The 26,207-nt window shown below is 50.2% G+C and overlaps 1 pseudogene; it reads left to right on the top strand.

The window, feature by feature from the left end:
- The first annotated feature begins 22,477 nt into the window (after positions 1 to 22,477).
- On the top strand, positions 22,478 to 24,103 carry LOC147965041 (uncharacterized; annotated as a pseudogene).
- Positions 24,104 to 26,207: the final 2,104 nt, after the last annotated feature.

Genomic DNA, 26,207 nt, shown 5'->3' on the forward strand with positions numbered 1-26,207 from the left:
CGGGTCGCCGAAGACGGAGGAGAGCGGCGGCGCGGGCGGCGCGGTGAGCCGGAGAGGAGGCGGGGCGGAGCGGGCCGCGGGGGCCGGGGTTGGGCCCGGCGGGCTTCGGCGATGTGGGGCGCGCTGGCGCTACGTGGCGGAGCGCGGTAGGTCGGGCGGACGTGTCCGGTCCGCTCCGGACAAGTCCGGCGGCGGGAGGAGGAAGAGGCTAGGTTTAGGGGGTGTTTTGACCTGAAATTTCGGGGGAAGGTCTAGTTTTATAGTTAGGAGGAGCTAGGAAGCTCCAAATGGAGTGCGGTTTTCGGCCACGCGATCGTGATTGAACGCTCTAGATTGTGGAGAAGGTTTTGGTGGGTTTTGGGACAAAATGGAGAGGTGTTGGGCTGCAACACACACGCGGCCTTTTCGGTCCCTCGGTTAACCGTTGGAGCATCAAACGAAGTCCAAATGGTACGAAACATGATAGGCGGTCTACCGGTAGTAAACCAAGGCCGCTTGGCAAGTCTCGGTCCAATCCGGAAATGTTTAATCCCCACACACGAAAGAAAGGTAGAAATGACCACCGGAGGAGAACGAAGCGCCGAAATGCAAAACGGACAATGGGGAAAATGCTCGAATGCATGAGATGAACACGTATGAAAATGCAATGCACATGATGACATGATATGAGATGCATGACAACGGTAAAAACACACGGAGACAAAAACCCGAACCCGAGAAAATAGAATAACTTAACGCCGGAAATGGCAAGAGTTGGATTACAAATTGGGAAAATCATATCCGGGGTGTTACAGTAGGTAAGAACGATTCTTGCTCAGCCCGTTGCAGCCACGTAAAACTTGCAACAACAAAGTAGAGGACGTCTAACTTGTTTTTGCACAGCATGTTGTGATGTGATATGGTCAAGAAGTGATGAGATATAAGTTGTTGTATGAGATGATCATGTTTTGTTAAAGTTATCGGCAACTGGCAGGATCCTTATGGTTGTCTCTTTATTGCATAAGATGCAAGCACCATATAATTGCTTTACTTTATCACTATGCGATAGCAATAGTTGCAAAAGCAATAGTTGGTGAGACGACCATGTGACGACATGTTGATAGAGATCAAGATGATGGAGATCATCATGTCATGCCGGTGACGATAGAGATCTTGACGGTGTTTTGGAGATGGAGATCAAAGGCACAAGATGATGATGGCCATATCATGTCACATGTTTTGATTGCATGTGATGTTTATCCTTTATATATCTTATTTTGCTTAGTTCGGCGGTAGCATTATAAGATGATCTCTCACTAAATTTCAAGGTATAAGTGTTCTCCCTTAGTATGCACAGTTGTGACAGTTTGTCGTTCCAAGACACCACGTGATGATCGGGTGTGATAAGCTCTAGTTCACGTAGAACGGGTGCAAGCCAGTTTTGCACACGCGGAATACTCAGGTTAAACTTGACGATCCTAGCATATGCAGATATGGCCTCGGAACACTGGAGACCAAAAGGTTGAGCGTCAATCATATAGTAGATATGATCAGCATAGTGATGTTCACCATTGAAAACTACTCCATCTCACGTGATGATCGGACATGGATTAGTTGATTTGGATCACGTGATCATTTAGATGACTAGAGGGATGTCTATCTAAGTGGGAGTTCTTAAGTAATATGATTAATTGAACTTTAATTTATCATGAACTTAGTCCTGATAGTATTTGCATATCTATGTTGTAGATCAATAGCTTGCGATGTAGCTCCCCGTTTATTTTTGATATGTTCCTAGAGAAAAATAAGTTGAAAGATGTTAGTAGAAATGATGCGCACTAGCTTCGTGATCTGAGGGTTATCCTAATTCCTGCACAAAAGTATTATGTCCTTGATGCACCACTAGGTGACAGACCTATTGCAGGAGCAGATACAAACGTTATGAATGTTTGACAAAGCTCGATATGATGACTACTTGATAGTTTAGTGCACCATGCTTTACGGCTTAGAACCGGGACGTCAAAAATGTTTTGAACGCCATGGAGCATATAAGATGTTCCAAGAGCTGAAATTGGTATTTTAGACTCATGCCCGAGTCGAGAGGTATGAGACCTCTGACAAGTACTTTGCCTACAAGATGGAGGAGAATAGCTCAACCAGTGAGCATGTGCTCAGATTGTCTGAGTACTACAATCGCTTGAATCAAGTGGGAGTTAATCTTCTAGATAAGATAGTGATTGACAGAGTTCTCTAGTCACTATCACAAGTTACTGGAACTTCGTGATGAACTATAATATGCAAGGGATGACGAAAACGATTCCCCGAGCTCTTCGTGATACTGAAATCAGCAAAGGTAGAAATCAAGAAAAGCATCAAGTGTTGATGGTTGACAAGACCACTAGTTTCAAGTAAAAGGGCAAGGGAAAGAAAGGGAACTTCAAGAATAATGGCAAGCAAGTTGCCACTCCCATGAAGAAGCCCAAAGCTAGACTCGAGCTTGAAACTGAGTGCTTCTACTACAAAGGAAATGGTCACTGGAAGTGGATGTGCCCTAGATACTTCGTGGATAAGAAGGATGGCAAAGTGAACAAAGGTATATTTCATATACATGTTATTGATGTGTACTTTACTAGTGTTTATAGCAAACCCCTCGGTATTTGACACTAGATCAGTTGCTAAGAGTAGTAACTCGAAATGGGAGTTGCAAAATAAACAGAGACTAGTTAAGGGCGAGGTGACGATGTGTGTTGGAAGTGATTCCAAGGTTGATAAGATCACCATCGCACACTCCCTTTACATCCGGGATTAGTGTTGAACCTAAAATAAATGTTATTTGGTGTTTGTGTTGAGCATAATATGATTGGATCATGTTTATTGCAATACAGTTATTCATTTAAGTCAAAGAATAATTGTTATTCTGTTTACATGAATAAAACCTTCTGTGGTCATACACCCAAGGTGAATGGTTTATTGAATCTTGATCGTAGCAATACACATATTCATAATATTGAAGCCAAAATATGCAAAGTTAATAATGATAGTGCAACTTATTTGTGGCACTGCCGTTTAGGTCATATTGGTGTAAAGCGCATGAAGAAACTCCATGCTGATGGGCTTTTGGAATCACTTGATTATGAATCACTTGATGCTTGCGAACCATGCATTATGGGAAAGATGACTAAGACTTCGTTCTCCAGAATAATGGAGCGAGCAACTGACTTATTGGAAATAATACATACTGATGTATGCGGTCCAATGAGTGTTGAGGCTCGCGGCGGGTATCGTTATTTTCTAACCTTCACAGATGATTTGAGCAGATATGGGTATATCTACTTGATGAAACATAAGTCTGAAACATTTGAAAAGTTCAAAGAATTTCAGAGTGAAGTGGAAAAACATCGTAACAAGAAAATAAAGTTTCTACGATCTGATCGCGCAGACGAATATTTGAGTTACGAGTTTGGTCTTCAATTAAAACAATGTGGAATAGTTTCACAAACTCATGCCACCTGGAACACCACAGCATAATGGTGTGTCCGAACGTCGTAATCGCACTTTACTAGATATGGTGTGATCTATGATGTCTCTTACTGCTTTACCGCTATCGTTTTGGGGTTATGCATTAGAGACAACTGCATTCACGTTAAATAGGGCACCATCTAAATCCATTGAGATGACACCGTATGAACTATGGTTTGGCAAGAAACCTAAGCTGTTGTTTCTTAAAGTTTGGGGTTGCAATGCTTATGTGAAGAAGTTTCAACCTGATAAGCACGAACCCAAATCGGAGAAGTGCGTCTTCATAGGATACCCCCAAAAAAGAAAATTTTGGGTACACCTTCTATCACAGATCCGAAGGCAAGATCTTTGTTGCTAAGAATGGATCCTTTCTAGAGAAGGAGTTTCTCTCGAAAGAAGTGAGTGGGAGGAAAGTAGAACTTGATGAGGTAATTGTACCTTCTCCCGAATTGGAAAGTAGTTCATCACAGAAATCAGTTCCAGTGATTCCTACACCAATTAGTGAGGAAGCTAATGATGATGATCATGAAACTTCAGATCAAGTTACTACCGAACCTCGTAGGTTAACCAGAGTATGGTCCGCACTATAGTGGTACGGTAATCCTCTTCTGGAAGTCATGTTACTAGACCATGACGAACCTACGAACTATGAGGAAGCGATGATGAGCCCAGATTCTGCAAAATGGCTTGAGGCCACGATATATGAGATGGGATCCATGTGTGAGAACAAAGTATGGACTTTGATTGACTTGCCCGATGATCGGTGAGTCATTGAGAATAAATGGATCTTCAAGAGGAAGACAGACGCTGATAGTAGTGTTACTATCTAGAAAGCTCGAATTGTCACAAAATGTTTTCGACAAGTTCAAGGTGTTGAATACAATGAGATTTTCTCACTCGTATCGATGCTTAAAAAGTCTGTCCGAATCATGTTCGCAGTTGCCGCATTTTATATCTGGCAAATGGATGCCAAAACTGCATTCCTTAATGGATTTCTTAAAGAAGAGTTGTATATGATGCAACGAGAAGGTTTTGTCGATCCTAAAGGTGCTAACAAAGTGAGCAAGCTCCAGCGATCCATCTATGGACTGTTGCAAGCATCTCGGAGTTGGAATATATGCTTTGACAAAGTGATCAAGGCATATGATTTTATACAGACTTGCGGTGAAGCTTGTATTTACAAGAAAGTGAGTGGGAGCACTACATCATTTCTAATAAGTATATGTGAATGACATATTGTTGATCAGAAATAATGTAGAATTTTCTGGAAAGCATAAAGGAATGTTTGAAAGGAGTTTTTCAAAGAAAGACCTCGGTGAAGCTACTTACATATTGAGCATCAAGATCTATAGAGATAGATCTAGACGCTTAATATATTTTCAATGAGTACATACCTTGACAAGATTTTGAAGTATTTCAAAATGGAAAAGTCAAAGAAGGAGTTCTTGCCTGTGTTGCAAGGTGTGAAGTTGAGTAAAGACTCAAAACCTGACCATGGCAGAAAATAGAGAGAGAATGAAAGTCATTCCCTATGCCTCAGTCATAGGTTCTATAAAGTATGCTATGCTCTGTATTAGACCTATTGTGTACCTCACCATAAGTATGGAAAGAGGGTACAATAGTGAGCCAGGAGTGGATCACTGGACATCGGTCAAAATTATCCTTAGAGGACTAAGGAAATATTTCTCGGTTATGGAGGTGATAAAAGAGTTCATCGTAAAGAGTTACATCGATGCAAGCTTTTCACATCGATCTAGATGACTCTAGGTATCGATCTAGATACATATTGAAAGAGGGAGCAATTTGCTAGAGTAGCTCCGTGCAGAGCATTGTAGACATAGAAATTTGTGAAATACATACGGCTCTAAATGTTGCAGACCCGTGGACTAAACTTCTCTCACAAGCAAAACATGATCACTCTTTGGGTGTTAATCACATAGCGATGTGAGCTAGATTATTGACTCTAGTAAACCCTTTGGGTATTAGTCACATGGAGATGTGAACTAATCACATAAAGATGTGAACTAGATTATTGACTCTAGTGCAAGTGGGAGACTGAAGTAAATATGCCCTAGAGGCAATAATAAAGTTATTATTTATTTCCTTATATCATGATAAATGTTTATTATTCATGCTAGAATTGTATTAACCAGAAACTTCGTACATGTGTGAATACATAGACAAACAAAGTGTCAGTAGTATGCCTCTACTTGACTAGCTCGTTGAAATCAAAGATGGTTAAGTTTGCTAGCCCTAGACATGAGTTATCATTTGATTAACGGGATCACATCATTAGAGAATGATGTGATTCACTTGACCCATTCCGTTAGCTTAGCACGATGGTCGTTTAGTTTGTTGATATTGCTTTCTCCATAACTATACATGTTCCTATGACTATGAGATCATGCAACCCCTGAATACCGGAGGAAAACTTTGTGCGCTACCAAATGTCACAACGTAACTGGGTGATTATAAAGGTGCTCTACAGGTGTCTCCGATGGTGTTTGTTGAGTTGGCATGGATCAAGATTAGGATTTTTCACTCCTATTGTCGGAGAGGTATCTCTGGACCCTCTCGGTAATGTACATCACTATAAGCCTTGCAAGCAATGTAGCTAATGAGTTAGTTACGGGATGTAGAATTACGGAACGAGTAAAGAGACTTGCCGGTAACGAGATTGAACTAGGTATTGAGATACTGACAATCGAATCTCGGGCAAGTAACATACCGATGACAAAGGGAACAACGTATGTTGTTATGCGGGTTGACCGATAAAGATCTTCGTCGAATATGTGGCAACCAATATGAGCATCTAGGTTCCGCTATTGGGTATTGACTGGAGATGAGTCTCGATCATGTCTACATAGTTCTCGAACCCGTAGGGTCCACTCGCTTAACGTTCGGTGACGATCGGAATTATGAGTTTACGTGTTTTGATGTACCGAAGGTTGTTCGGAGTCCCGGATGAGATCAGGGACATGACGAGGAGCCTCGAAATGTTCGAGACGTAAAGATCGATATACTGGAAGGCTACATTTGGACATCGGAAAGGTTCTGAGTGGTTCGGGTATTTATCGGAGTACCAGAGAGTTACGGGAATTCGCCGAGGAGTATATGGGCCTTATTGGGCTTTAGGGGAGAGGGAGGGGCTGCCTAGGGCAGGCCGCGCGCCCCCCATGGCCTAGTCTGAATTGGACTTGGGGGAGGGGCGGCGCGCCCTCCTTACTTCTCTTTTCTCTTCCCCTTCCTTCTCTCCTACTCCTACTACATGGAAGGGGGGAATCCTACTCCCGGTGGGAGTAGGACTCCCCAGGGCGCGCCATACTAGAGGGCCAGACCTCCCCCTCCTCCACTCCTTTATATATGGGGGAGGGGGCACCCCATGGACACACAAGTTGATCATTGATCTTTAGCCGTGTGCGGTGCCCTCCTCCACCATAATCCACATCGGTCATATCATAGAGGTGCTTAGGCGAAGCCCTGTTTCGGTAGCATCATCATCACCGTAATCATGCCGTTGTTGTAACACCCTCGATGTGGCTATATCTCCCACGTGTTGAAGCACGACTTAGAGGCATAACCGCATTGAAAGCAATGTCGCAAGTGAGGTAATCTTCACACAACCCATGTAATACATAAGGGAAAGAGATACATAGTTGGCTTACAATCGCCACTTCACACAATACATGAATAAAGCATTACATTCATCCAAATACACTCAAGGTCCGACTATGGAACCAAAAAAATAAAAGAAGACTACCCCAAATGCTACACAGATCCCCGATCGTCCCAACTGGGCTCCACTACTGATCAACTGGAAATGGAACAACAAAATGAACACGATATTCATCGAGCTCCTCCTTGAGCTCGGTTGCGTCCCCTGCACGATTTTCATCGGCACCTATAAAGCAATCTCACACCCTCGCGATCAAGACTATTTAAGCTTATAGGAAGGTTAAAAGGTATGAGGTGGAGCTGCAGCAAGCGACTAGCATATTTGGTGGCTAACAAACGCAAATGAGAGCGAGAAGAGAAGGCAAAAGAACGGTTGAGAATCTATGATCAAGAAGTGATCCTAGAACAACCTACGTCAAGCATAACTCCAACACCGTGTTCACTTCCCGGACTCCGCCGAGAAGAGACCATCACGGTTACACACGCGGTTGGTGCATTTTAATTAAGTTAAGTTTCAGGATTTCTACAACCGGACATTAACAAATTCCCATCTGCCCATAACCGCGGGCACGGCTTTTGAAAGGTCAATCCCTGCAGGGTTGTCCCAACTTAGCCCATCACAAGCTCTCACGGTCAACGAAGGATATTCCTTCTCCCAAGACAATCCGATCAGACTCGGCATCCCGGTTACAAGACATCCTCGACAATGGTAAAACATGTCTAGCAAGACCGCCCGATTCGCCAACATCCCGATAGGAGCTGCACATATCTCGTTGTCAGGGCACACCGGATAAGTAATCCGTACAACTAAAACCAGCCCTCGAGTTTCCCCGAGGTGGCGCTGCAAGGGGCTCTAGTTTGGACTAAAACTTAGACAAGCATTGGCCCCGGGGGGGGGGGGGGTGCTAAAATAAAGATGACCCTTGGGATGCGTGACTCCCAAGGGAAAAAGGCTAGGTGGCGAATGGTAAAACCAAGGTTGGGCCTTGCTGGAGGAGTTTTATTCAAAGCAAACTATCAAGGGGTTCCCATTAAAACCCAACCGTGTAAGGAACACAAAATCCGGGAACATAATACCGATATGATGGAAACTAGGGCAGCAAGAGTGGAACAAAACACCAGGCATAAGGCCGAGCCTTCCACCCTTTACCAAGTATATAGATGCATTAATTAAATAAGAGGTATTGTGATATCTCAACAAAATAACCATGTTCCAAACATGGAACAAGCTCCAATCTTCACTTGCAACTAACAACGGTATAAGAGGGGCTGAGCAAAGCGGTAACATAGCCAAACAACAGTTTGCTAGGACAAGGTGGGTTAGAGGCTTGGCTTAACAATATGGGAGGCATGATAAGCAAGTGGTATGTATCGCAACATAGGCATAGCAAAAGAGCAAGCAACTAGCAAGCAAAGATAGAAGTGATTTCGTGGGTATGGTCATCTTGCCTGAGATCCTGCAAGCAAGAAGAACGAGTCCATGAAGAAGACAAATGGACGAAGTCGAACGGATCCTCACAAACGCGACTTTATCGGAACCAACCTAAAGAAGCAATACCAGAAAGAAGCAAACAACATAGTAAACAACCATCACATAGCATGGCATGATGCGCAAACAATTATGATGCATGTCCGGTTTAAAGATACTTGGCATGGCAAAGTGCACAAACAAACCTGCAAATTAAGTGGAGCTCAATATGCAACTCCGTTGCATATTGACGAAACACCACGTGACTTATTTAGTTTGATCTTGTTTATGTACTCAACAATATTAAATGTTGCTTAACATGGGGTGAAGCATAACAAAACTATACTATCTAAAAAATTTAAATGGGGCCGGGTATAACAAACAACAAATCCGGTAAATCCCCATATGTCTTAGTAATTTAATGCAATAACAATTTTAAACATTTTAATTGTAGTTATCATGATGCGGATGACATGTGCAAGTTTATGCAATTTATGAAAAATGTTGGCATGATAAGATATGAGGCATTTGTCATCGTGGAGGAAATGAAAGGGGTGCCACGACAACGATAACGGAAATGGTGCCACGACAACATTCCGGTTCCGGTAATTCGATTGAGATACCGATGCAAAGGAGAAGTGTGCGGATGCGTGCAAAAGATGGTGGGGCACTCCCGGATACCGGGTGTCCCATGTGTTGGTGGCATGGGAACCGAGGGTCGTGCGTGAAACAAACGGGCACGCTGCGAACATGGGGTTCAACTCGTATCACACAACATTCGTCCATGGTGGTCGTCTCGATGTTATACCTTCGAAGCGAGCGTTACCGGAGCGGTTTGGGTCAAGCGGTGTAGTCGTTCACGATCGTCGTGGGAAGTAGTCGTTCTCGTGGCGACGCTAGTCATTCACATTTTTAGTCTCACACGTTTCCGTAGATGTTCAGTGGTAGGGCGAGAAACTTGACGTCCACGGAGTCTTCGAGGGTCGACGGTAGTGGTACTTGGGAAAATGCACGTCGACAACAGTTGTTCTCATATCGTTGTGGTACTTGGCGATTTCGGAGATGGCGGAAGACGAACTTGGCGGTCCTTGTTGACCTAGTACTTGGCGTTATTTCCGGTTCGATGATCGTTTTAGGCGTCGGGCGTCGTGGAGGAACTTGACGTTCTTAGCGATTCCGAAGACGGCGGTAGTGGAAGTAGTGGTTTCCGTTCCATAGTCGAACTTGTCGAATCCGAACTCTTCGAGGGTCGTCGTGGTACTTGATGATATCCAGGACAATCTTGTGACTTGCCGTTATAGATGAACCGTCGGGGTACTTCGTATCGGGTTTTGGCGACGTGGTACTTTGCGTCCAAGTGAGCTCAGAAAGACTTGTGTATTTGCATAGTCGTATACGGACATTTGATTGCAGTCTTGGCGGCTTGAGCAGGGGCCAGCGGTGGCACGGAGGAGGATCTCGGGTGGTTGAAGACGCCAGCGAATGTGGGGTGATGCAGGGAGCAGCAAGGAGTCGCTATGGAACCTGGACGTCGGCGGAGCATCTGCTGACAAGCAGCTGCGGGGTGGAACGGGCAAGAGCACGGAGGGTCCTCGTGCTGGAGCTTGACGGTGTGGACTCGAAGTGAGGAGGAGGCCATGGCAGGAGGTCGGCGACGTGGACTTGGGGGCGCCGGAGACGCTTGGCGCGATGCAGGGCTCCGGCGGCACGGTCGACAAGCAGGAGAGGCGGGGTTGAGGACGACGGCTCGACGGCTCGGGGTGGCGCGCGGCAGAAGGAGCAGCTCCGGCTGGACGAGGGGCTCGGCGACGCAGACTTGGGGCGCTGGCGACGGGCGACGTCTCCGGGCGCACGTGCTCGAGGAGCTCCTCTCCTCAGGCGCCTGGGAAACGTCTGCGGGCGCAGGGGCTCGAGGAGCTCCTCTCCTCGGGCGCCTGGGCGACGGGGAGCTTGGTGAGGAGGAGGCGCGGGCGCGTCCTATGCTGTAGAGGGAGGCACGCGGGAGGCTGCGAGGAAGAGAGCGAGATGTGGGAGAGAGATAGACTGTGAGGGAGAGGGGGATCCGGTGCGGCGCTGCGGGAGGGAACGAGAGAACGATGGGAGTGGGGTTCGGTTGACGTTAGGGTTAGCGAGGGAGATGGGCCGGGCTGTCCTTCGATGCAGATGGGCCTTAGAGGCTGGCGGCTAGGCCTTAGGCCACTTAGGTGGGGAGAGGGAAAGATCTGGAGGCCTGCTGGCTGCTGGGCTCCTTCTCTCTCTCTTACTCTTTTCTTTTTCTTCAGATAGAAAAATAAAGAGAAATGCACAGGGTGAAAGGAGAGGTATACCCTGGAATTATACCCTATTTTAATAAATTGCTTTGGGCATTTTTAAAGGTAGAAAATTAAACCAAGTTTGAATCAACTTCAAACTTGATGCAATTTTGAACCCAACCAAAACAACGTCAAATGAGATGAAATTTGGCAGAGAGGTTGAGAGCATGATCGAGAATTTATAGGAAAATAAAGGACATTAATAGAGAATGGGAAAGTGGGACTTGTAGAAGAAAGAACTAGAAGGAAAGGAGAAGAAGATGATGCATGGGACAAAGGCATGGGGAATTATTTTGCATGTGTGTTCATGGGTGATTCCGAAAATGGAATATTTATTATAGCTCCCTAATATCGGGAGGATATGTTATAAAGAGAATCACCATGTGAATTCCCTCGGTTTAAATGGACACGAAGATCCATACGGTTTATTTAGTTGAGTTTTAAAACGTGTTGCATGATGACATGATGCAATGCACATGATGCAAAGATGAATGCAACAGACGAAACAAATCAACAACGAATCTCCGAATGGAAGGCATCTGAAGCTCCGGTCTTGGGGCGTTACAGTCGTGCTGACGAAACTCTCCCTCGAAGCTCTACTGGATCGTGAGTTCGCGGGACGTCACCGAGCTGAACGTGTGCAGATCACGGAGGTGCCGTACCTTCGGTGCTAGATCGGTCGATCGTGAAGACGTACGACTACATCAACCGCGTTGTCGTAACGCTTCCGCTTACGGTCTACGAGGGTACGCAGACGATACTCTCCCCTCTTGTTGCTATGCATCACCATGATCTTGCGTGTGCATAGGATTTTTTTTTGAAATTACTGCGTTCCCCAACAGCACCGCAGGCCACTCCGGCCGTCCACTACTAGGGAAAGGGCTATAGATGATATGGCCACTAATGGCGCACCAGACATGTGGTGCGCCATTACTATATACTAATGGTGCACCATGTGTTGGTGCGCCATTAGTAATATATTACTAATGGCGCACATGGTGTGTGGTGCGCCATTAGTAGTTTTGAAAAAAAAATTAAAAAAATATGTTACTAATGGCGCACCATGGTATAGTGCGCCATTACTAGTGGACATAGTAATGGCGCACCACACCCACCGTGCGCCATTAGTAGTTTTGAAAAAAAAAATAAAAAATTGTTAGTAATGCCGAGCCCCACCTCCCCTCGCCCCGTCGCCCGCCCTCCCCTCGCCGCCCCCTTGCCCTACCTCCCCTCGCCCCGTCGCCCCACTGTCCCAACCACCCGACGCCGTCGCCGCCACCCGCCACCGCCCCCTGGCCCCACCGCCCCTCGCCCCGTCGCCCCCACCACCCGCCACCGCCCCGGTGCCCCGTCGCCTGAACGGCGCCCCGCCCCGGCGCCCCGTCGCGCAAATGGCGCCCCCATGGTGCCCCGCAGCCCCCACCACTTGCCCGTCGGCCCCTGCGCCCGCGCCGCCCCCCGAGCCCGGCTCGCCGCCGCCACCGGAGCCAGGCTCGCCGCGGGCCCCCCGCGTCCGCCTCGCGCCCCCCGGAACCAGGCCCGCCACCACCACCACCACCCCCTGCCCCCGGAGCCAAGGTGAGCATTTTTTTGTTTTTTTCTACTATTTTTCTTTGCTGTTTAGGTTTAATTAGGTTATTTATAGGTTTAGGTTAGTAGTTGGTTTAGGTTAGTGCTAGATTTAGGTTTAGATAATTAGAATAAGAAGAAAGTTGAAAAAAAGAAGAAGAAGTAGAAGAAGAGGAAAAAGGGAAAAAAGGAAGAAGAATAAGAAGAAAGTTGAAAACAGAACAAGAAAGGAAGAAGGAGAAGAGGAGGAGGAGGAAGGAGAAGAAAGAAAAAGGAGAACAAGAAAAGAAGAGAGGTGGAGATGAAGAAGATGGAAAGGAAAAGGAAGAATGCATCATTGTTTAATTGTAGAGGCTGATGATCAAAAAGTTGACCTTTCTTAGGAGTAGCACCTTCAAATAAGTAACCCTTCATGTCTTCAAATAAAATAATAGAACAACATAACTCAGAATGGTAATATAACCAAGAATGCATCTTCGAGGATGAGCGCTTTTTTCAAGTGTTTATTTGCTGCTTCCTCATAAGTAACGAGACATCTCTGAGGACAGAACATCATTTTAGTAGGATGTAACAATCATTAGTCTTCGATAAGAATGATATTAAATAACATAGTGGCCTGTGATGTATTTTCATACCGAAAATGCATTTGGCACTAGTCCTCGCTTAACAACATCATGGGTGGGAAGCGGGTACTTTGGAAGTGCATTGATGTAGTTGATTATCTTCTGCTCAAAATTTATGCTGCTATAATGTTGTATGATAATGTTGTAAGGGTACTAATTGGTCTCTTCTGCTGCTTATCAGAGATGGGGGGAAGCAGCCACCGCCGCTCTGCCTCACCAGAGTACGAGTTGGATGCTTTCGAGTTCTTCAGTATCATACTTGGGACTTCAGTATCAGCCACGAGGCAGGTATATAAAACAAGAGATCTCCCCTTCACCCATCTCATTATGATAACTCTGTTGTTTGCTGCATCACTCCTTGTCCCAAATTGCAGAGGCTGCCTGACACTTTTATGAACATGTTGGGTGAAGATCCGCTAGATAATGTGAAGCTCCGACAGGCCGGCAGCGGGGTTCGCAGGCTGTGGGATGTGGAGTTGGTGATCGAGGAGGGCCACATGTACCTGTGTCGTGGCTGGGAGAAGTTCTACAGTGCGTACGACCTGCGGACCGGGTACTTTCTTCTCTTCAGGTACGACGATGACACCACAATGCTCATCGTGAAGGTTTTCAATGCGACTATGTGTCGCATGCGCTACGCTGACGATGAAGATGCCAGTGCGTTCTGCCTCTTCTTATTCCTCTACATTTCGCTTTGTCTCACATCGATTGTTAACGGTCATTGTTGCATTTGGACAGGCAATGGGAGCAACTGCAGCGACACTGGCTACAGCCAAAGCAGCAGCGATTATGGATGTAGCAAAAGCAACAGTGATTCTGGCTTTAGCGAAAGCAACATCGATTCTGGCAGCAGCAAAGACAACAAGAAGGATGATCCGGACTGGAGTGGGGGAGAAGAGGAGCAGAGTGGGGATGAGGAGCTGCAGGATGACGATGGGCATCAGGCTGAGGATGACCTAGCATTGGTTGTGGTTGACCAAGGGCAAGAGATGGTGGTGGCTGACCATGGGCAGGAGATGGTGGTGGCTGACCATGGGCAAGAGATGGTGGTGGCTGACCATGGGCAAGAGATGATGGTGGCTGAGGATGACCTACCGATGGTCGTGCCCGTCCTGCCTGAAGGTGGCCTCGCGATGGTGGTGGTGCCTAATAGTGACCACGCACCGGTGGTGGCGCCGGCGATCCCACAGCTGGGCGACATGACCACACCAATTATGGTAGAAGACTACATCCCATAGCTGCCTCCACTGCCTCGCCGCTCTTGGCGCATCAGGCTGAGGAAGGAGAAGGAGAAGAACAATGAGAACTAAACTATGTCAGGTATGTCAGATCTCCAAAATGATATATATATATATATATACTTAGTTACCTATGTTATCTCTAATATGCTTAGTTTCCTATAGGTTAGCTCCAAAATTACTTATGTTAGCACAAAATGATCAAGTTTACATAATAAGCTTATAGTCTTCTTCTTATTTTTCTTCTTTTCCAAAATGACATATGTTAGTTTCATTTGACCTAAGTTGGCTCTAATATGCTAACTTAGAGCTTATATGCTTAGTTTCCTATAGGTTAGCTCCAAAATAACTTATGTTAGCACAAAATGATCAAGTTTACATAATAAGCTTATAGTCTTCTTCTTATTCTTCTTCTTTTCCAAAATGATATAGGTTAGCTTCATTTTACCTAAGTTGGCTCTAGTATGCTAACTTAGAGCTTATATGCTTAGTTTCCTATAGGTTAGCTCAAAAATTACTTATGTTAGCACAAAATGATCAAGTTTACATAATAAGCTTATAGTCTTCTTCTTATTCTTCTTATTCTTCTTCTTTTCCAAAATGACATAGGTTAGCTTCATTTTACCTAAGTTGGCTCTAATATGCTAACTTAGAGAGCTTATATGCTTAGTTTCCTATAGGTTAGCTCCAAAATTACTTATGTTAGCACAAAATGATCAAGTTTACATAATAAGCTTATAGTCTTCCTATTATTCTTCTTATTCTTCTTCTAGTGTTCTTCTTCTTCTAGTATTCTTCTAGTCTTCTTCTTCTTCTTCTCTTCTTCTTCTTCTTCTTCTTCTTCTTCTAACTTCTTGTTTATCATTTTGCATATTTGATTTAATTCACGGAAGCTTGCATGGATGGAGTGCTTCTTTTCCATTTGTGTTTTTATTTTGTATCAATGTGAAACTTTTGTGAATTGATGGATAACGGTGTTGGATGAAGAATGTGAAACTTTTGTAATATGTAACGATGGAACTATGTGTTGGCTATGTATGTATATATGATGAAACTTGTGTGTTGGATATGATTGTTATATGGATGCTTGTTGTATATATGTGTGTTGGATATCTCATATGTGAAATAGTGACCTGAGATTAAGAAAAAATGATTTTTTTAAAAAAAATTGTTACTAATGGCGCACTTCCATGAGGTGCGCCATTAGTATACCAGATACTAATGGCGCACCTGTGGGATACTAATGGCGCACCTGTGGTGCGCCATTAGTATACCATATACTAATGGCGCACTAGTGGTGCGCCATTAGTAAAAAGTTCTAATGGCTTGGTGTTAGTGGCGCACCTGTAGTGCGCCATTAGTAGGCAAAATAGGTGCGCCACTAGTAGGCCTTTTCCTAGTAGTGGTCGAGCCAGTGAGGGTGTTGGAGAAGACACCGGAGAGGGCGCTGGAGAAGGCACCGACTGCGAGAGAGGTGGTCAGCGGAGAGTACGCCCTGGTGCCCAGGCAAGGGGGTCGCCAGGCCGCCGGGTCGCAGCCGACTCGGGGCGGGACCAGCGAGGTCTTGTTTGAGCCCCTGACCCAGGAGGAGGCGACAATGGCCGCTATGAGCCGGCGCCTGCGGGGGTGGGCGGGCCGGATCCAGGCCTTCGCCAGGCCGAGGTGGAGCAGACGCGGGAGCTGGAGCGCGCCGTGTTTGCAAGTTCTCCCTTGTCTGCTGTTTTTCTTTTCGTTGCTTCTTCTGGGTGGGGGCGCTAGCACACACACTAGGTGTAGCCCCCGAGATTCGGGCCAACTGCGTAGCAGTTGGGTCGAATCTTCAACCGTTGTCTCGTGCTGATCGTTGCTCCTTGCAGCAACTGGACTCCTTCCGGGCCAGCGTCATTAACCGGCTTCTTGAGAAGCACCGGCAGCTCAAAGAGCGGCCTGCCGCCAAGGAGGAGGAGCTGTGCGCCGCCGTAGGTATTTTTATTGCATGCTCTTTTTAGTGGGGGCGCGCTAGCGCACCCACTGGGTGTAGCCCCCGAGATTCGGGCCAACTGCGTAGCAGTTTGGTCAAATCTTAAAGTGATTCTTTGTTTCCGAGTCTTTCTTTTACAGTCGAGGTGTTCTCTTGGAAGACCCGGCTGATTCGAGCCGGCTTCCATTACGACCGGCATGTCACCAACACCGGCCGTCTTGGGGCCGAGGTGATGGTGGCGAAGGAGGAGGCGACGGGAGCCCGACATGCTCTTGAGGAGGCCAGCCGGCTGCGGGAGTGGCTGGCGGGTGACAAGAGCCGTCGTGAGGCCGAGGTGGAGCGCCTCAAGGCGGAGGCTGCCAAGGCTATGGAGGTGCAGTCGGGCCTTGTAGAGGCCGATCAGCAATGCGGCAAGCTGGCCGACGACAACGGCCAGCTGCAGGCCGAGCTGGAGCGCCTGAAGGTGCTGGAGGCCACAACGGAGGAGGCCCGTCAGGCGGAAATCCATCGCCTCAAGGAGGCCGAGAATGCGGCCGAGGCCAAGGACGCCGAGTTGAAGACGGCCCTTGCCAAGGTCGCCGACTTGGAGAAGACACTCCAGGAGCGTGACCGCACCATTGCTAGGGAACGGCGTGGTACGTTGCTCGAAGTGCAGCACCTGGAAGAGTCCTTCTCCAGTAAGTGCTTTCCTTCGGTTCTGCCGGGTTGTGTTGCCGGCTTTTCCCCTTGGTTGATTTGACTTGATCTTCTTTTTGATAGGGGCCTTCCTGGAGACGTGCCAGCTGGCGGAGAAGGCCGTCCGCTTTCAGCAAGACCTGGAGGGAGTTGTGGGCTCCGGGACTGACGCGCAGGTGGCTTGGACCTTCCGGGAGATCGCGACCACCGTCGAAGCTCGTCTGCGAGTCTTGGGCGAGAAAATGGGGCGGCTCTCTAAGGCCGGCGCGGCTATGACGGCGGCCCTCTGGCCGGGCTCCGTTGCACTGAACAGCTTCACGCGGTTGGTGCGGTGGTTGGAGTCGGGCCTGGGTCGGCTCCACGAGTGGCGTGTTTCTGCCGCCCATGCCGACGCTGAGATGGCGCTCAGGTTTGCGATATCTTGGCATCCAGATCTGTCGCTGGACGCGTTGATGGGCCAGCAAGCCGGCACGAAGAACCAGTTGCGGGTGGAGGCCGAACGGATCACAGCCCGGGACAGCTACATTGCTGGGTTCGCCATTCACGATGAGTTCCAGCCAAAGCGGACGGAAGATGGCGGAGTCGTGCCTGCTAACGACTACGGCCTGCTTCTGAACGACCCGGAGGGCAGCTCCGAGGAGACGGGTGTCTACGACAATGACGATGCCAGAGATGAGGACGCCGGCACCTCGGCAAACCTGAAGGCCACCGAGGAGGAGCCGGTAGCTGCCCGACCCGGCACTAGGGATGCCTGAGGCTACCATGTTTAGCTTAGAAATTTCTGTTAGGTAGAAGGTCCACCCACCCACTTGGGGTGTTTAGGTGTAATGAACTCTCACCTTGGGCCTGTTTAAATTTGTGATGTATAAATTTCGTGGGTGTTTGCGCCTTTGCTTTTCGTCTTTTGAGCCATTTTCTTGCAATCTTCCCCTCTTGGGCCTCCCCCCCCCCCGCAGGTCTCACGGACCAGGCTCCGGTCCGTGACAAGGAGTTCGACCGTTGAGAGGAGTGCGGGGTAGTTAGGCTTTTTTGAAACATTGAGCGCGAGCGAAACACGCACTGGGCCGGCTGGCGGCAATCCGGTGAAGCCGGTTTGGCGAGCAGCCGGTCGTGTGGCAATTTGAAGTGTCGGGGCCGGATTGGGCAATCTGGAGGCCGTTGACTTAGTACTCATAACGTGCTGGTGCTTTGGCCCATTTTTCTTGCCAGCCGACAGCCGAAGCCGGTTCTGTGGCCTAGGGCGAAGTGGAGGAACGCGGCGACCTCAACGCGTCAAGAAGCACCAAGGAGGGCGGCGGGTGGTGTCCAAGCCAGCCAGCCCCCGAGCCCCCGGGTCGAGCAAGTCAAGTCGGTGGTGTGGTTGGTTTTAATAAAAAAATGCATGAATGCGGGAGACACAATAGCTTTGTCAGAAAGGGCAGCCCCTGATTGTCGTTTGGGGACTCCATAGTTTTCGTATGATTACAAAAGGCAGTAATACATACGTGTACACGGCTAACTATAAAATGGGCGGAGGAGTTCTGCATTCCACGGCCGGGTTGTTTCTTCGCCGGTGGTGTCTCTCTTGCGCTTGTTTGACTTGCGGGCGTCGATGAGGTTGCACAAGGCTTTGGTGATGATGAGGGGACCTCCCATAGGGAGGACAGCTTGTGCTAGCCGACTTGCTGCTGGACGAGTCGGAGGACGAGGTCTCCCTCGCGGAACGCGAGGGGATTTATCTTCTTGCTGTGGTAGTTCCTCAGGCCTTGCTGGTAGATGGCTGACCGGCTGAGTGCCAAGACGCATGCTTCTTCGAGCAGGTCGACACCGTCCTCGCGGGCTTCTTTGGCTTTGGCTTCGGTGTACACCACGACGCATGGCGAGTCGAACTCGATGTCAGTCGGGATGACGGCTTTGGCTCCGTAGACGAGGAAGAATGGGGTGAACATGGTCGACCGGTTTGGCGTGGTGCGGAGACTCCAGAGGATGGCTGGCAACACGTCAAGTCAGCTGCCGGGCGAGCGGACGAGCGGCTTGACGAGTCACGACTTGATGCCGGATAGGATGAGACCGTTGGCCCGCTTGACCTGGCCATTGGACTGCGGGTGTGCCACAGAAGCCAGGTCGTGGCGGATGCTTGAGACGGAGCAGTATTGCACGAGCGCGCCCTTGGCGAAGTTGGTGCCGTTGTCCGTGATGGTGCTGTTCGACATGCCGTAGCGCACCGTGATATCTTTGACGAACCGGATGGCTATTGGCCCGTCCAGCTTCTTGATCAGCGTTGCTTCGATCCACTTCACTACTGCAGGTTGCTGCTAACGCGTCACTACGATCAGAGACCCTTCGACGAAACTATGTGCGATGCCATAATCGCAAACGGTGGTGTAAAACACCCGTTAAAAAAGGTGCAAAACGTTTGCGATGGAGGATGCATCAAACACGGTTCAGATTTTAGTTGCATGTGCGATGCAAGGCATACAGTTCAGCTCAATTAACTGTTTGTGATGAGGAGGAAGAAAAGAAACGGGCAACCAAATGAAGGTGTGTGCGATGTGCAGCATACGGTTCACTCGGACGAACTATTTGTGATTAGGCAACACAAAAGAAACTGTCAGCCAGATCAAAGGTGTGTGCGATATAGGGCATGTGGTTCGCTAGGATGAACTGTTTGCGTGAGACATGAGAGCAGAAACGGTTCAAATGAACAATATGTGTGTGATACGAGGCAAACAGGTTTGTAATCGCAAACGTCTACAAAGACCAATAACAACACAGGCGATTACTGCTAACAAGCCGTGTGTGTTGTGAGCAAATGATTGCTGGTATACAATTGTGAGTGATTGATGAAAACATCACCGACGGGTTACATTGTTTAGTCCGTGTGCGATGTGATTTTCTTTGTCCGCACAACATCTACACTTTTGCTACAGAGCATCAACATATATACTTAAAAATACAACATTGCATAAGCAAATTAAGCATACAATTACACAAGTGACTACACACATAACATTTCCACACACCAAAGAAAGCAATTACATGCATACTAAAGTAGGAGAAACGAGGATCTAATCATCTACTTATTGTTGCAATGACGCTTGCCATTGCTCTGCTTCCGGCTTGATCCCTGGCCGTTTTTGGGAAGGAGTCACTTCCTCATGTCAACGATCCGCCTGTACATGTCGTAGATCATGTACACCTCCTTGGCCATGTACAAGACGTGAGATTTTTTGAGTTTCTCCATCCAAGCCCAGTGCCTGGCACGCTTATCCTTGTTGCACGAGTCCTTCATGTCTCGATAGTAGGGGTCGATGATGGCCTCGGCGAGGTGAACCAGTGAGTCCATGCTCCTTGTTGCCCCAGATTTTGTATTAGCCGTGGATATTGACAAGATTCTGGCAGGTGATGCCCGAATTATCGAGCGCCTTTACATCGTTGGTGATGTCCACCGTAGCGAACATGAAGTGGGGGCTTTCGACAAACCTGGTGAAACGCTCGCAAGGCCTTGTGGCCAGGCAGTAGTGGTAGACAAGGACGTGGTGGCACACACACATCTAGGCGACGATAACCTTGGGACGAGACCTGGCACGAGCGCGGGTGTACTCGAGGTCGAACCTGACCACCTTGTACTTCTCCACGGCAAGCAACAACTCCATGATGTGGATGGAGTGCTCCACCCAGACCGGGTCGTTGGTGTACACCACCGAGAGGTCCATGAACCTTCTGTGGGTGTCCACCACTGCACGCATGGTGAACTGCTGCTCGTCGTCGGCAGCTGCTCGGAGCGCCATTGGAGCCGTGCAGGATACCCTCTAAGAATTTCTCGTTGTGGCTGTGCTTCTTGCAATGGTGGGGCGCGATCGAAAGGTTGAAGAGACACAAGGGTTAAATGGCCGCTGTAATAAATGGGGGCCGGCCGGCCTATAATCGTCACGTCTTATCACGACATTCATAGCGGAGGATTCTAGTGCACGCTTGACAACATCGCCCCGCACGCTTTGGCTCGAAGAGGTGCCAAATGTATCGTCGGTGAGCCTGTTTCCGAGCTACCGCACTGTTTACCGTGCAAGCTTCCCGCCTGGCTTGTTTGGCCACGCGCCGGCTAGAAGAGGGACAAATCGTGGGCGTTTATTGGCAAAAAGCTTTGTAAAAATGAAGTGTGTGGAATGACTTCGATCATAAGTTTACCTGTGGGTGATGAGGTCAAAGTTACACAGAAGGGTGATGTTGGACACTCGAGTGCGATAAGTAATTCTGATCTCTACAGTGAACACAGTGGAAGAAACTTTTGGCGTTCGCGGCCTGCGGTGTGGCTCCACCAGCGGCCCTGTACGACCCATCTTCACCAGCAAACACTCAAGACCCTCGCGAGGGGCCAAGCCTCGCAAGGCGGACGATGCAAGACTTCCTTAGGGGCAAGCCTCACTAGGCTGGCTCACGAGGGGTGGAGAGATCAAGGCAAGGGACACCTCGCACGGTTCCTGTCACGCAAGCCATGATGACCAGAGCCAGGCGGGCGCCAGCGCGCATAGTGTCCTCATTTCCTCTTTGGTGCTAAAGAGGAAAGCGCAGGCGAGGAGTCCCGAGGCATTAGGCTAAGGTTTCCATATCGGTGCAACAAGACCAAGACCAGCAGGAGGGCAGGACGAAGGTCACCGTGGAGCCCAAGACGGTGTCACCACGAGAGGCTTTGGCAGGCGAAGACTACTTTTGTCAGGATAACTCGTACTAGTTGTCTCCCTTCGAATTTGGCCGTTGTGCGATCCCTCACGCCAAGGTGCGCAGCTCATGGAGCGCCTCTGCCTCCTCCTTGTCAAGACGGCATCCTCGCGCATGATCCACCGCGCCGTGTGCCCGTGCACGAGGAAAGAAGCTGCCGAGAGATCCCCCGTCCGCAAGAAAATGCTCCACCGCTCCCAGCACCGCCACGTCAGGATCGCTTGTTGCGGCAGGGCCATGCGCCACTTGCCGTGGCGGCGCAAGGGCACCAAGATCAAGTTCTGCCTCCACGACGGGCCCCGGTGGCCACAGCAGGCTGCCGCGCCTTCACTCCCGAGCTGTGTAGCGTCGTCTGGCCAGGCAAGTTCAAGCCGGATCTGCCTCCTCGCTACAACGACACCCCCAAACATGTGGAGTTCTTTCAGCTCTAGGAGCTGAGCATCGAGGCGGCCAACGGCGACGACAAGGTCATGGCGAACTAGTTTCCCATGGCTCTCAAGGACGGCGCTCGCTCATGGCTCCTGAACCTACCCCCAGGCTCGATATCCTCCTGGGATGAGATGCGCGACCGCTTCGTCGCCAACTTCTAGGGAACTCGCGACTGCCCCCCGGCCGCGGGTGACCTGCGCCGCATCAAGCAACAGCCGGGAGAGACCCTGCAAAAGTATATCCAGCGCTTAAACAGCGTGCGCATGAAGATCCCCAAGGTGACCGATGAGGCCATAATCTCAGCGTTTTCCAACGGCGTCCACGACATCAAGATGAAGGAGGAGCTCGCCATCCATGAGGAGCTGTGCACGACTTTGTAGCTGTTCAACAAAGCAACAACATGCGCAAGAGCTGAGGAGGGGCGCCTCTCCCTCCTCGAGCTCCCTGCTGCGGATCTAGAGGAGAAGAAGGCCAAGATCAAGGACGTGAAGCGTAAAGGAGTGGCCGTACTCACGGCAGAGCCAGACACCAAGCACGACCGAGATCTTCCCGAGTCGTCCAAGGGTAGCCATACATTCTGCGCCTTCCACAACGTGTGCACCCACAACCCCAACGATTGTCAAGAGCTCAGGGCCATTTGAGATGGACGCTTTAGTCGACGCCCCGAGCGCAATGACCGGGGCTATGGCCGAGGAGGTGGACGAGGTGGAGGACGTTGGGATGATCGTGGACCCCGCCAGGAGTGGCACGACCAGCCTCGCGAGGACCGCTGGTATGACCAGCCTCATGAGGGCGCTTGGAGGGACCAGCCTCGCGAGGACCATCCTCAGGGCAACTCTGTCCTCCCTCCACTGCCGCCGCCAAGAAGGAACGATGACCATCGGCAGGACGAAGGGGCTGGGGGCTTCCAGGAGCCTCATGCCATCGCCTGCATATTGGGTGGCGCTCAGGCCCCAGCCTCCCAGCGCATCTTCAAGCAGTTCTCTCGCGAGGTGAACGCAGCCCTCCCCAAGCTCGAGGCCACGCGTCCACTCAGATGGTCCAAGTACGCCATCACCTTTAGCTCGGCGGACCAGCTCAAGTGCGCGGCCACCACCGGCGTTCTCCCGATGCTCTGTTCACCCATCATCAGTAATGTCCAAGTCACCAAGACCCTCATCGACTGCGGCGCAGGGCTCAGTGTCCTGTCCGTCGAGACGTCGACAGCCTTCAAGTGCCATACGATCAGCTCCAGCCCACCAGGCCTTTCTCAGGAGTGACTAACGGCTCCACCACCCCGATGGGGCAAGTTCTTCTCCCTATCACCTTCAGTCAGCGCGACAACTACCACACTGATCTCGTCGACTTCGACGTCGCCCACATCCGCCTGCCGTACAATGCCATCCTCGGGTACCCGACGCTAGCCAAATTCATGGCAGTCACCCACCATGGCTACAACGTCCTCAAGATGCCAGGAAGCGGCAGAATCATCACGGTCCCCTGCGAAGAAAAAGACGCGGTGTGCTCACTCGAGCGCGCCTTCCAAGCTGCATCAATCGAAGACCCTAACAGCGCGGGTGCGTAGTACCCTCCAGAGGCCAACCCCAAGAACAAGAAGTAGCTACTCCGCACTAGACCTCAAGGGAGCGGCATCTCTAGTGGCGCCACCTCAGGATCTGCGCCCGCGCCTAGGGCGCCTTCCTCCCTCGCATAGGTAGGCGCGCCCGGCGCCATCCTCGGGTAGGCCTCAGGGGCTCTCTTCTGGAGGGCCTCAGACCTGGCCAACGTCACGAGGGAGGCGCTCGGGCACCACGTGGAGGCGTGCTTCACGACACGTTTCCCTTAGGAGGGCACCGGGCGAGGAGCGCCTGGTGCCCAGGAGTTCATCGTCAAGGCCACTCAGGAGCTTCAGGAAGCAAGAGTCATACGTGGAGACCGCCGCCCACCTGGCGATGCTCCCCACCCGGGCTAGGTGGTGAGCTGCGCGTCTGCATCGACATCCCAGGGCTCAACAAGGCCACATCTCAGGAGCGCTTCTGGCCTTCGTGCGCTGGCCGGTGCGAGGTCCACCTCACAGCTACGTTCGCATGCCGTTTGGCCTGCCGAGCTTGGCTTCCGCCTTCCAGCGCAATCTGCGGAGCGTCCTAGCAGGTCAGAAGGCCAGGCACCACGCAGTCCTGGCGGAGATGGAGATGGTCCTCAGGACGCCACCTGAGCCTCCCAAGACTCTTGAGGCTCTGGATCTCGGAGGCTCATGAGGAGCGACTTCCTCGCCACGTGTCTTCAGCTACACCAACACTCCTTCGAAAACTAAACCAGGTGACGTCTTTCCAAGTTTATTTAGCTGGGAGCGCCCCCTGGGCTGCTTCATTCCCAGGCCGCCTGGGTCAGTCCCTGTGGCATGTATCCGCTTGCATCTTTAGTTCACCTTGCTGGGGGCGCCCCTCGGGCTGCATCATCCCCAGGCCGCTCGGGTCCGACCCAGTGGCATGTATCGTTCTCTCATTTACCTAAGCTAGTTTGCTTCTCATGCATAATCTATCGATGGTTATCACCTGCTCGATTGTCACCCACCATGGGAGCCACCCACACATCGCCTTTCATGAGGATCCTTCACATAAGAAGGCTAGGCACGACATCTGTGCTCGGGCGCGTCCCTGCAGCGTCGATAAATCCAACGGCTGAGCTCTGTCTGGCAAGTCGGCCCCGTTCACGTCACCTCCTAGGGTCGTTGGTGCTTGGCCATCTTGTGCGACAGCCTCTGGAAATTCATTAGGCGCAGGTTGTCTAACCATCTCGCAGGAACGCCATAGCCATCAAGAACAAAGACCAGGCGCAACCTGCCTTAAGGTAGGGCCTCGTGAGTCCCGCGCTAGCTCACGAGTGCCCAGACACACCTCGTCTAGCCCTTCCGTGCAAGCCACGTGTCAGGGCGGGGCTGTACACGCCCCGGGGGCTCTCCGTAGTAGGGAGTCCCCTCCCACGTGCTAGTGGAAGCACCATGCTCTGTGCTGGCAGTCGACACTGCCTAGGAGCGGCTATGCCCATGAAAGTGCAGAAGCGCTATGCTCCGCGCTGGTGATAAACAACTGAGGGCGGACTCACGACTGTATCAACCTCAGGGAGCCTCCAAGCTCGGTATCTGGCGTCATCGCAACACCTCCCCTTGGGAGAGTCGTGCGAGGGGGTTGGGCATGGGGGCTGCGCTCGGGTCACGCCCAAGCATACGCTACCCTGCCAGGTCCCTCGGACCTGGTCGTTGCGCGCCCTCCCAAGAAGAGCCAAGGTACGAAGGTCGTTTGAACGTCAAGGGGGACTCCTGAGCATCGCGACTCAGGAGCCTAACTGACCACGTAGCCCCTCACTCCTTGGTTCGTCCTGGTGATCCGGTCGGCCCAATGGCGGCTGAGGTATGCGCGGGGTCGGGCCCTGCGACGTAGAACACTAGCCCTACTCCCATATCTCCTTTCTATAGGCTGTTTGCGTGTCAAGGGGGACTCCTGAGCATCGCGACTCAGGAGCCTAACTGATCACGTAGCGCCTCACTCCTTGGTCCGTCCTAGTGATTCGGACGGCCCAATGGCGGCTGAGGTATGCACGGGGTCGGGCCCTGCCGACGTAGAACGTCAAGCAAATGGAAAGGAAACCGCAGAATTTGAAAGGAAATATTACAAGACATATTATTCTCCTGAAACCAAACGAGAGTTTAATGCCTCCACGAGGCATGGTGCATATTGCAGAAACTAAACAGGAAAGGAGCCGCCATCCCGTCACCCCTGGACACCGCCGTCGCCTGCGAGGGATGCTTCTTCCCCAATGGCACCGCTTTCACCTGTACCACCAGCCGGAGTTGCAAGATCGGTAACACCGCTGGTCGGGGGCGCGGGAGCGAAGGCGCAGAACTTCTCCAGTAGGGCCTCCGCCTGACCCTTCACGGATGCGGTGGCGGCCATGTAATGCTCGTCGTCCATCGGCTCTAGTAGATCATCAAGGCGGGTGCTAGGATCTCGAAGATGGAGGTGGCTGAAGACACGCGTCAGCGTGGATGAGGAAAGAACGCGGGCTTCTTCCTCTTCCATGGGG

Source organism: Triticum urartu, chromosome 6A, assembly GCF_056163025.1.
Source record: "Triticum urartu cultivar PI428250 chromosome 6A, HENAU_Tu73, whole genome shotgun sequence".
NCBI lineage: Eukaryota > Viridiplantae > Streptophyta > Magnoliopsida > Poales > Poaceae > Triticum > Triticum urartu.